The following is a 13584-nucleotide window of genomic DNA, read 5'->3' on the forward strand; positions in this document are numbered from 1 at the left end:
CCTCAAGACAAATTATCTCAGTTGATTAATGTATTGCATTTCCCACTGTTTTTAGAAGCAATGAGTAATGACAGTGAAAAGTGTTAAGTTCATTAAAGAAAAACAAATTTAATATACTGGAGTCCTTTATTTAGAAGGAGCCTGTGATGTGAATTGACAGTTGCTTTGTTTAGACAAAACTTATAGTTTTATTTCATTGGCCACATTTTCTAAAGTCAAACAGGGCAATCATTTCATTAGCATCCAAGGAAAACAAAGGCTTCAAACCAAACAACCAGGCTATTCAGAATCAAGTAATTACAGTTTTGTTTTCAATAATGGCAACTTTATACATAGTTTGACCCACATGGGGCTAGATTAATAGCCTGCTGAGGCAAAATCTAATTTCACATTTTCTTTAATCATTTTTGTTGTTATTGTTGAAAAAAATTTCACAGAAAAACTTCAGAGGATACAAATACAAACACTGACAGATTACTGCTCAAGATCTATCCTAACAAACTCTTCAAATCAATAGATCCAGTAAACAGTTGAGTACTGTCAGTTTAAAGCCACAGATAAAACCTATATAAGAACTTTAGAAGTCAGAAACATTTAAAAGGAAAGAAAAAAGGATATTTACAAGTTTTTCTTTAGTTTTTTGTCTACATAGCCATTGCACATTACACTTTAATAAGATTCCACAATGTCATTACTGTGTATGGCTAAAGCGTGTGACCACAAATGCATGAGGTCATAAAAGTGAGGGCCAACTGTCCACTTTTCGGCAGTCCCATTTGGGCATCAAAAGCTTGGTTCAGCCTCAAGCTTGACCAAAAAAAAAAAAAAAAAAAGATTTTTTCCAAAGTTTTCATAAAGAAAATTCTATCTGTTCATCGCCTGTCCCTTTTAGAACTTCTCTGCTATACATTTACTGCAGAAACTTCCACTTCCTCTGTTTCTTCCTGTGGAATATCATCATTGACAGGAGAGCTACCCTGAAACACATCTACTTCTTCACTTGAATCATTTTCTTTAGTAGCTGCTTGCTTGGAGCGTCCTACATGGCTCTGCTGTGCTCTCCTTGATGCTCGGTGCTGTTTGCTTTTTGACTTCTGTTCTGTATTTCCACTTTGTCTATCTTCTTCTTTCTCTTCCTCTGCTGAGAGAGGTCCAGATTTTTTTTGTTGTTGTTGTTTCCTTTTTTAGAAGTTTTCATTGTTGGCTCTTCTTTTGGTGTACCTCCACCAACAGGTTTTGGTGGCCGGCCTCTTTTTCCCTTTTTAGGTGGACTGTTCTGTTCATCCTCATTTTCTAATAGATCTTTTTGAGCCTTTTCTCCTCAGGCTACGGCTGTTCATCTGATTCTGAAGCTGTATGGCCTCTTTTTCGGCCTTGCTGATTGCCTCTGGTTTCTGTTCTTGTACCAACTTAGTCAGGTCATCCATACCTAATTTCTCCTCTGCATCTGTGACAGGGTTTCCCTCCCCTCCCCAATTTCTACGCTTCTCTAATTCAGACCTTACAAGATCAGAGTCATCTCTCTTGTCACCTTTTTTCCCCAGCAAAGGTGAAGACATTGTGTAATCTTCATTTTCACTGTGATCCATTTCAGAACTATCAAGCCTCCCTTTTATTCTTCCAGGAGAGCTTGGATTTGAGCTGCTGCCTGCATTGTTTATAGTTTCCATTCGTGATGATTTGGTCTGAGATTGTTTGCCTGCTGATGAAAGTGGCTTATTAACAGCTCCTAGAACATTGGCTGTTTTAGGTTTTCCAGGAGTGAAAAATGATTTCATTTCTGGAGCCAGGTAATTTTTGGTGTTACTGAAATTCTTATCAGGTTGGATGAAAAAACGAGCTGGTGTCACTCAGTCTTTAGGAGATTCCAAACTGTATGTGGTGCTCTTTGACATGATGATATTCATGGCAACATCATTCATTTTTGCATCATCTGGTCCTTGGGCATCTTTTGTTTGTTTAATATTTTCAAACATTTTTCTGATAAATGCATGACTGTTATTTTCATTTTTAGCCATTAATATTTCCAGAACAAACCAAACACATTCTTTAACATCTTTAAGTTGTTTGATATGCTGTACTTTGACATAACCTGGGTCATGTGCCAAAAGGTGGATTGTACATGGAACAACATACTCTAGTAGAAGAGACAATAATTTTTCACTAATAGCTGCATGTTGCTTCAGATACTCTTGTCTTACATTTCTATTTTTTACTAGACACTGTCAGGCACTGTCTGGCTCGTCTCTCTTTTACAGGATCTTTAGCACAAAGTGCACAGATTGCCATATACTCAAGTGGAAGCCGTAATCGGGAAAGGCCTTTATGATGTTTCTGAGCAAACACTTGTCTTACTTATAGCATTCATCATTGATAGCTAATGCACATAACTGATACTGTTCTAATGTGATGATTTCATGGTAGCAGGGTTCTTGTGCCAGCTTCACAATAGCACTTCCAGCAGCAAGCCTCAGATGTGACATATCTGGTTTGCCAATTTTCCCCTGCTCTGTCAAGTCTCCATCACTGTGCAATATTGTTGTTAGCAAACTTAAGGTAGAAGTTCCTGATTTACTGTGATTATTTTTCATTCCAAGTAGCCATCGAACCATCATTTTAATAGCCTGAATTTTGACCATTGTCTCAAGAGAAACTTCTTCATCTGAAACCCAAAGTTTAGTTGTCTTTTTTCCTGGAATCCAATCATTCATGAGAAGACCTTTCACAATGAAAGTAGCTACCAAAGACTTCAAAGGAGCAGCAAACTGATCAGGTGCAAGAAGAGCAATATGACCAATAGTAACCAATGGTGTTATAAGATGTTCCAGATTGTTTGGGTCTAGACTCTTATGCAGAGGCTCAAATATCTATGCAAACTGGGTCTCTTTACTAGAAAATATCGCATAGATACAGTGAATGGCATATTTGGCTTGACAAAGGGGTCCTTTTTTAGATTTGTGATGTAAAACAGGAAGCAAGGCTGATCTAATGTGTGGGAAATCCTCTTCAATTTTGCTTCCTGTATTTTTGAAAATTTGCAGTGCAGCTTCTGCTACTTTTTCATCATCCATTTTCAGACAAGCCAGAAGTGATTCAAATGTTTCAGCAGAATTAAATGAGATAGGATGTGTAAATGGGAGGACCTTAAGCAGTTCCAAATCTGCCCTGATAGCTTGATCAGTAGGAACACCCTCATCTTCATCATCTGCTGTTCCATTTATTGATTTGTTCACTTACTTAATAAGAGCACTGATAGATTCAGTTCTATGTGCACAGGTGCTATCCTCTCCAAGAGAAATTTGATCATTTCCAGGAGAGGATTTGTAGGCTGTTTAGGGTTGCCCAACTTCTCAGTTACTTCACGCACACAACCTTCAGCCTGTTTGCAGGAGCATGTTGGACTAACAAGTACTTCTAACTGTTTCCTTATTTTCTCATCATCTTCTAACACTTGTGTGAATTTCTTCATGAAATCCTGAGCCTTACCAGCATCTGGCAAATTTCTTGTAATAACCATCACTTTTGAAAATATGGCCTTGACATTGGCATCTGTTTGAGGTTGCTTAATTAAGTCAAGCAAATCCTTTACTTAATGTTGGAGCTATTTTGATAGTTCCACATTTCATTCAATGCTTTCACAGTATTTAAATCCAGTGTGGCATACAAGTAATACAAGCACTTAATCCATTCTGTAGTTTCCAGATTGTGGGGAACCATGTATTGAGCAAAGATCCATTCAACAAGTAATCAATCATCATATTATTTTGGTAATATATATGTAGCAATTTGTTCTTGATCCACTATATCTGTTTTGCAGCATGTTTTCCAGCTGCTGATTGTAAAGGATACTTCTTATAAATTTGGACCAGTCCCATCATGGCTTCTTTGCACACTCTCCACTGTTTATTTAATGTTTGTTATCTCACAAAATTGATTGTTGACTAGAAGAATATCCTTTTTAGCAGCTGTAACTATAGACATGATAACATCATGTCTAATAGCTTCCTCAGGGTCATGTGACCTCGCTTTAAGATATTCTGTTAAATCCTCTGATAAATCAGGATGGTTCATGAGACAATGACTAGCAAATTTCACGCATTCCAGGCAGATTGGTACATGGCTATCATTAAACCTGCCCAAGTAGCACTGCCAAAGTGGTTTGTTTTGAGAAGCCAACTTGGAATCCTTTGCCCCGAATATTTTTACTAGTAGTTTAACAACTTGGAGTCGTACCTCATTATCATTGCTCTTTAATTTAAACTCAAGCTGGGGTAAAACAGAGAGCAGCAAATGACTATCAATATTGTAGAGCTCCAAAATTAAGTCAAACACATGTTCTGACAAATCACTGATAGATGTTTTTCCAAGCATCAGAATCTGATTAAAAAACTGGTAATATATGGTTCAATAGCTTGAGCTGTCCTCTTCAGTAAAGCCTTTGCCAAATCATAGGCTTGCTTGCTTAAATTCTTATGGACAGGCACCAGATTTACCAAAACTGTGTCCCAAAGCTCCTGAGACACTGCATCACCTTCACAAATAATAGAGCTCATGAGGTCTACCATGTGCATATGAACTTTCTGATTGTGTCCATTGTTTATTACTGAAAATAATGTTGGGTAAAAATTTCATTGCTGTCTTCTAATTCAAAGCATATGTTATATGATTTGACCCAAGCAATGTTCTCAAGTAAATAAAATACCTATTGAATTGTGGGCTCTTCGCATCCACTAATCCCTTCAACTGCCTTGTTAGAAACATAAATATATCCTTTAGTTTATCAGGGGATGTATAAGGAGCTTCAGGAGCATAAATCCTGAAAATATCAGCAAGGCAGCAGGCCACTAGTAAACCAACATCTTTATCAGGATGCTTAAGGAAAAAATCTGAAGCAAGATGTAAAGCTAGGTATAGACAAAGCTCCTTTTCTTCTTCAGAGTCCTGGTCCATATGCATGAAAGTTTTCACAGCCATCTTTAACTGTCTCACCCTCTCCTCTTTAGATATTTTATCTGAGATTTCCTTGACACCAGGATAATAAGTAATTTTTCCATCACTGGTCCTAGTCTTTGAATGAGCCATAGTGGAAATACTTTTACCCCTCCGGGTGACCGACTCACTACTCCTCTCACTCCGCTGCTCACTGGGATCCACCACCAATCGCCTCCTCCCCTTCCGCAGCCAGACCAGCGGTTCCTCCTCCTCTCCGCTTCAAAATGACCTTCTGTAATCATTTTAAAGTAAACAACTGATTTGTTGTTAATTAACTAATGAAACTACACTATTTGGGGGTCAACTCTAAAGTAAATAACACTATTGAATATTCCTTGATTTTCAAATAATTCATTTTATTTCCTCAAAATAAAAAAGATTCAATTCATCTATTTCCTGTCTCTGGTAAGGGTGATACTGTCTTCCTTAAAATGTCATTATTAACATCTAAGAAGCATCAAAAGTAAATAGTATTTACAAAGAGAGTAATTGCAAAGAATACTACAGTTATGGTGGAATGGTCTATAAATTCTGAGAATAATGAACTATTTTAGTGAATCATAAGTTCCTTGCCAATTGTATTCCTCTACTAAAAAACACAGGTTTAAGGAACAATCCACAAAAAATATAAATTTAAAAATATGGTCTTTGATGGTCAAAAATAAACATTAATTTGTGAATCAGTTGTAAATGTGCATTATATTGATGTTAGTGATTTCTGGGTTTTGCTTTCAAGAGTACATCAGAACTTGACCTGGGGACTCTGCAGCTTCAGCCATGGTCATATATCTGGAATCACAGCCACTCCTACCATGCGCATACACCTTAAAAAGACGTAAACAGATGGCAACCACTCTTAGTGTGTTTCAAAACAAAATTAGTCCACACAACTGGGAAAATTTCTTGATGAGTTTAACTGACAAATAATTTTGCTGAATTAGTGTAAAATACAGAACACAAAGTTTCATTTAGATGTAATGGACAAACATGAGAGTGTTTAATTGACCTCTGTACACACTTGTTTAGCAAAGATAATACAAGTTCTATGTAGGACCTTACAGTTTTTAACTACCCTTACCAAAAGACAACCATTAGATAAAACACAGAAGAAAACTCTATGAGAAAGTTTAAAAGATCATGAAAGTAATTCATAATAAGAAAAGGAGCTGTCTCAATTTAATCTCCCTCTAGCTATTTTCAAAAATAATTTTATTTACTTTGTATTGTGAAAAATACAATATGTAGTAATGAATATTGACTAACCTACAGTTAACATAAAATCTCTTGCCCAAACTCACAACATATGGTTTGATGCAAATTAAAGCCATCACTCTGCCATTTAGAGTTGGTAGGAAAGGTGTATATTTGAAGGTACATTAGTTTTGAAGTATTTATTTCAATGCCGTCATAAATTAATAAAAACCAACTGATTTAGTAGCATATATACAACCTACTAAATAATATAAATTAAACTATATGTGACTGGGGGCTACAGCTCAGGAGTAGAAAGTTTGCTTAGCATGCATGAGTTCCTGGGTTGAATCCCAGCACCATCAAAATAATAATAATAAAAATAATAATGATAATAATATAGAAAAAGACCTCCAGTATACTAGTTTATTTACATATAATAGCCTTTTTAATGAAGGTGGGTGCTGTATTGAGTAAATAGAAGGATATTATCTAAACAACTCCAAAGTGTTAGGAATCCAAAGTAAGGCATATGTATGTGATTATTTTAGTACCTAATGAAGGGACAATATGCAAATCCCTCATTATTGGTTGTCAGCTGCTTATCTGAAAACCAGGTGTCTTAGTCAGCTTTTTGACTGCTGTGACTAAATGACCTGACCAGCACAACCGTAGAGGAGAAAGAGTTTATTTGAGGGCTCATGGTTTCAGAGGTCTCAGTCCATAGAAGGCCAGCTTCATTCCTTGGGGTTCCAGATGAGGCTGAACATCAAGGCAGGAGAGTGTGGCAGGAAGCAGACAGAGAGACTCCACTCTCCAGATAGAAACTATATACCCATAACCATGCTCCAATTCCCACCTCCTTCAGCCACGTCCTACCACTTCAATTAATCCCATCAAGGAGTAATTCACTAATTGGGTTAAGACTCTTAAAACCCAATTATTTCTCCTCTGAACCTTCCTGCATTGTCTCATATGTAAGCTTTCAGGGGACACCTCTCATCCAAACCATAATAGCTGAAAAGCACTGATTTTTAAGTTTCTAAAATATATGAGCTTGTGGTTCATGTTATTTAACTTTCCAAAACCACCGCATTTGGGCTCAGGTACAAAGTTTGGATCGTCCTGAAGCACAGCTGATGGTGTTAAAAGGGAATGACTGACAGGCACTGGAGCATTGCAGGCTGGCATCATGCCTACACAGATTCCATTTCAGAAGTCAGCAGAGTGCCTCTCTCTAAAATAGACATAATGTTCTGCATTTAAAACAGAGCAATAGTGGGGAAAACAGGAATTAGTAACAAGATGAGTCACTAATGTAAAAACAATTATTTTTTTTCAGGAGCAATTTTACAAACCTTCTTCAGGGATTAAGCAACATGTTCAACTGGTCACAACGCTCTTGAAAAAATTTGCAAAATTAAATCAACTATGATTAATAAAGACCATTTTCTATTACTGTTCTGATTTTCCCTCTGTTACATCACTCCTTATTTTTGTTGATCATTAAGTGCCAGCTGTCATTTTAGGAATCCAACAGAAGGAAGTAGACTTATAGGATTCATTTTTATGCTTTGACATCACTTCCACTGCTATGTTTTTGTGGTCTGTCCTGTGGTTCAGGAAAGGCTTTCAGGAAGACATCCATTTCCCTCTGTGTTGACTTTTCCCTTCTCAAGACACTGACACAGAACCGCAAGTTGCATTTTGCTGTGAATGGCTATTACAGCTCTGTCAGGAGAAGCACACGAGAAGTGCAGAAGTCACAGAAGGCAGGAGATGTGTGAGGACAGGTCTTCCAAGCACTAGAAATGTGCATTTAATTTATGAGAGGATTTAGTTTCCACTGGTATTTGAAAGAGAAATTCAATTATCACTACAAACACACACAATTATGTGTGTGTACCTGTGAGAACATATATATGTTAATATGTACATACATAGTTATAAATAAATCATACATATCATTAATTTTTTGGAAGGAAAGTAATAAGAATCCGTGTGATTATGGGGTAAAACCTCAAAGCTTTACCACCAGTATAGGAGCTAGTGTTCATTTATACAGTTGCACGTTTTACACATCCCCATCTGCAGAATCATGTCGTAGGGTCTGATGCATTTTGTCTTGATGAAATTTGACACCTTCAGACAAAATCACTATCAACTTAGCAAATCAGAGTAAAGAACCAAAAATACACAGAGGCACCTGCACATGCTAACAAATAAACAAATGTAGGATAACAATAATTTGATTACAATATAGTGTAGCTCAACATGCATATCAGCAATTTTAAAATGTATTTGAATTGCTCTAATGTATTCCTAATGTCAAAATATTTATTTTTTTCAGAATTGTTAATCAAACCAATAATTTTAAACATGTATTTTAGAACTGAGTCAGTTAACTAATTAACGGAGTTTTTTTTTTTTTTTTTTTCTTTTTACATTGGGTTGTATCTGTAATATTTTCAGCATTTTTCTTTTTAAATTTTTTCTTTCCTCATTTTGGATTTACAATTTTTGTTCATTTCTATACGAAACACAAATTATTAAAATATATAAAACTAAACCCTTCAGGTCTCACTATGTCTGTCCTTATCCCTTAGACAAATAAATATTCGTAGGGAAGTTTTAATGGTTAGAACTCTTTGGGAGCTATCAATTGCTTCAATCTTTCACTTAATATTTTAATATTCTTTGTAACTCCCACATATATTTGCATTTCCATTGCACATCCACTTTCATCATTTTCAATGTTGAATTGAGCCCACACAAGTATATTTTTTTTATTATTCCAGTCTCAGTGCAGGAGGATTTACCCTTGCTTAAATATTCAATGCTTTAAGATGTCTACAAAATCTATCATCACTATATACTGATTGAGTAAAGACTAGAACCTGTTCCTTTTGTATTCATCATGCAAAAACCATGTGGGTCATCAGGACCAACCCAAACTGCTTTGTGGAAACATTCATCTCAATAAAGTCTTAGCTGCAACACCTCTACTCATGACTGAAGAAAAATTCCACACCATTGACCCTCCAGTATCAGGCTTTATTTACATATGTTTATTCCCAGAAAACAGCATTTCACTCTTCTGCCCACTGGTTTTTGTTGACATCCATCTTCACTGGTATCACATATTTAATTGGTCTATTAATCAGGATATTTTCAGCTGCAGGGAAGAGACGCTCCTTGGACTCCCCTGGCTTATGCTGTGCAGCCCTTGCCTTCTTCTAGCAAGATTAATTTCAAATGTGCATTTCTCATCTTTCTGTTGAGGCCCATGCTGTGTGTTCAGTTTACTTCTCAAGTAAGTTCTAAATACTCTGGCATAAGAGAAGCCTTCTCTTATTGAAAGTAACAAATAGTCATTAACTAATTAATGTAGGATCCTAACAGTTTCTTAAATATGCACTCAACTACGGTAAAGGCTACATTTTTATGACATCAAAATTCTGGGCAAGTTTACCATCTAAATGTGTGAGCTGCTCAGTAGCATCCAGTCTTAAACTTAACTAACTGAAAGCTTGGATAGTGTATAAACACAGACCAAGTCTGTTTTTATCCTTAGAGGCTGGAGAAAGAAATGAGTGCAGGTAGGGACAGAAGTACTCAAGAAAACAGGCCACAAGAGCTGCACACATGGTACTTAGCATGCTATTCCCAGGGAAATTCCATCACCAGTCTTGTGGGTTGACATATTGATTAAGATTTTGTATATTTCCAAATTATAAGAGAAGAAATGTCAACATTACTTATCCTAATACTTGGGTGTTTTAGAAGTTGCCTAAACAATGTATCTAGATGTATTTTTCACTGATTTTAATTATGCTTAAGTTTTTTTTTTCATTTTTAAAATAAATATATTTAACTACTTACACATTGCCCAAATTTATAAATATTGGGTCATAAGCTCTCTCCCTGGGCTCAGGTCAAAAAATGATCAGTCTTCAGTCTATGGAAGTGACGTATATATTCAGTGTGGCTGTTTTCAGAGGCCCAGTGTCTCTTAAATTTAGTGTAACAAGACAGAGGTCACACTGATCTCTGTGGTAACTTTGTCGTGTTTAACCTCTTTCTGGACTCCATCAAGAATTCATAAGATATGCAAATGTGTTATTATACAGTTCTGTTTGCTGTCTTTCCAACAACTCACTGGTGCACTTCAGCTTTGCTTATTGCTGCATGCCCAGGAGGATGACCAAATGTGAATTTCCATCAGAGCGCACTTCTTACCAAAGGCCCTTAAAGGGTTTCTTATCTCAGTAAATGTCATTGTTATCTAGTAGGTTATTCAAATTAGAAAGTTAGAAACCATTACGATGCCTCCCTCCCCATCAAGGCCATAACCAATCCAGCACCAAAACCTTTCAATTTTTTTCTTCCCAGTGTCTCAGGAATGTTGATTTTTAAACCTATCAAGTTTCTATAATTTAATTGTAAAAGATAATTCATTTCTCTGTACCCCCTTGGTGTACTCTCAAGTACTTTCTGGTGTACTCTTTGTACTTTCTTTGCATGTGGTTTGCAAATATATATTTAGTAGTAAAATAGTTTATAAACACTGACTCCCACCACTAGGTACTAATTCTCTCTGAATACGACAGGTATGTATGAGTCTCCATTTTATCCCCAGAACAATACCAGGGGGTTCAATGACTATTAGAAAGAGAAATGAATGTGCAATCTTGAGTTTCTTTCCTTTATTACACTGATAGAATTATTAATATTATTGTAAATGAATGTTTGCCCTCTTATTTTCTTCCTTAAGGTAGCTTCATACGCATAAAAATATTGAAAAGGTTTCAGCATTTTACTCTCCTCAAGAGTCGAAGGCTACTTCAATACCTTACAAGCATTGAGAATATATAGATTTAATATTTGTCAATTTAATAGAAATGATTTCTTTCTGTTATGCCTATAATGTTCTCCAAATTGACTTTTTTTGTGTTATCCAAATTTTCAAATGTATCAAAAATTAACATAATTGTCTTTTTGAGCCATTTCTAAATTATAATGAAATATGAGTGTATCCTGATCCAATGATCTACATCGATAACAAGATGATAATTATTTGCTAAAAAATAGTTTTTAAAATACTATTTACTATTTAATTCTATCTGTGACATTTTGGATTGACAGGTGTTTTGCATTTTCTCTAAACAAAGTTAAACTGCTTTTGTATCACATGCCATGGTAAAGATTTTGACCATTATAAAACAAACATAAACTTTTCTTGGTATCAATTCATTTTGAATTTTAGATTTTTAGATGTAATTTTTAAACCTATTGTTTCTGTATTTAATTGTAAAAAATGATTTATTTGCCTTATGTAATGATAGAAGGATCCTGTGACCATCATTCTTAAATCCATGAGGAGATAATGAGCAAGAATTTATTCCCTCATATGTGACCAGGGAAGAACTGCAGCAATTAGTTTATAAAGTGAGGTAATCCCATATGCTGATACTAGCATAAAGATCTCTGATACCTTATCTAGTAACAATAAAACAAGGAATAATTCAGCAAAGCTGAGAGATGATTTACGTTTCTGGGGCCAAGGCACTGAGAGGTGTCAGAACACAACTGGAACTTACCACAGCCAAGCTCTGACTTTAAAAGTGGACATGCCACCTATTCTGGCAATGAATTTATGAAGACAGAAATGGTGCTATAATGATAAAAATGGCCCCAAACTCCATCAATAGTATTTAGAGTAGTGACTCTCCATCGTGGAAAGTGTGTGAGGAAACATTTCAAAGGATTCTTTTGTAACTATGGGTAGAGAATCAAATCAAAAACGTCTTTTACAGATGGATGAGAAAAGAGATTTTTGGTATGTTTTTGGATATACAGAGTGCTAAAATTCTATTCCTTCTATTAAATTTCATCAAAGTCAAAATGAATAATAAATTAAATAGCTACACATGTAACTTGGCACCTTTGTACTAATTTGACATTGCTGAAGGGAAGAATTCTTGGATATGGAAGAAGCAGAAGCCTTTGCTGGGCTCCTGTGTAATTTGTCTGAGAAGTGTAGCAATCAGAGGCCACACTGGATATTCTTATAAGTCAAACATTTTGTTTAATTTTGTCCTGCTTTGACTGTAAGGTGCTCCCTGTCCTTCTATATTTGTTATTGTACTTTTGTATTTTTGAATTTATTTCATTTTTAAATGGCACTCTTTAGATTGTATTAATCAGTGTTAATTTGTTGATAGATTTGTATTTTGAAATTTCTATGCTATTTCCTGTCATTTCTATTTTTGATTGATTGATACGTTTTTGCTTTTTTTTTTGTCAAAGTCATTGATTCACTTAAAAACTTTTATGTTTGCAGTAGATTCATTGAAGGATATAATTCTGTAAAGTATCATATTATTTATATTTTTATGTCATGTTTTTGGTCATTTTATTCAAATTATTTTGTTTGTTCTCTATCCTCCATTGTAGAGACATATGTTAATTTTTGGATGTTAATTATTCTTATTTTCTAATTTCATTAAACTCTAGTGAACAGCTACAGTCTTGATGAAATAATATGTAAAAAAAATCTTGAGATTTCTCTAGTGGGCCCGTGCAAGGTAATTTTACAATAGATCTGTGTATGTATTGTTTGCCTTTCGAATACACTGTATAGGAAGTCTGATTCTAAGCCAACGTGATGTAGATTTGGGTCTATTTTTTCTTCTATTTGATGAAGGGTCTCCGGTCTAATTCCTAGGTCCTTGATCCATTTTGAGTTCAGTTTTTGTGCAGGGTGAGAGATAGGTGTTTAATTTCATTTTGTTACATATGGATTTCCAGTTTTCCCAGCACCATTTGTTGAACAGGCTATCTTTTCTCCATTGTATGTTTTTGGTACTTTTGTCTAGTATGAGATGACTGTATGTATGTGGGTTTGTCCCTGTATCTTCTATTCTGTACCTCTGGTCTACCCTTCTGTTTTGGTGCCAATACCATGCTGTTTTTTGCTATTATTGCTCTATAGTATAGTTTAAGATCTGGTATTGTGATAACTCCTGCATCACTCTTCCTGCTCAGGACTGAATTGGTTATTCTGGGGCTTCCTTAACAAGACTCCCAGAGTGCAAGAAATGAAAACAATTAATAAATGGAATGGATTCAAACTAGAAAGCTTTTTCTCAGCAAAGGAAACAATCATAATGTGAAAAGAGAGCCTACAGAGTAGGAGAAAATCTTTTTCACACACACTTCAGACAGAGCACTAATCTCCAAAATTTATAAAGAATTTCAAAAACTTGACACCAAAATACAAAGAGCCCAATCAATAAAAGGACTAAGAAACTGGACAGACTCTTCACAGAAGAAGATATACAGATGATCAACAAATATATGAGAAATTGTTCGACATCTCTAGTAGAGAAATGCAAATTA

At 35.4% G+C, this 13584-nt stretch overlaps 1 pseudogene across 1 annotated transcript; it reads right to left on the reverse strand.

The window, feature by feature from the left end:
* Nucleotides 1–849: 849 nt before the first annotated feature.
* On the reverse strand, nt 850–5140 carry LOC306660495 (sister chromatid cohesion protein PDS5 homolog B-like; annotated as a pseudogene). Its single transcript has one exon. The product of its transcript is annotated as a sister chromatid cohesion protein PDS5 homolog B-like (transcript).
* Between the last annotated feature and the right edge of the window lie 8444 nt (nt 5141–13584).

This window comes from Sciurus vulgaris (assembly GCF_902686455.1).
Source record: "Sciurus vulgaris genome assembly, chromosome: 4".
Taxonomy (NCBI): Eukaryota; Metazoa; Chordata; class Mammalia; order Rodentia; family Sciuridae; genus Sciurus; species Sciurus vulgaris.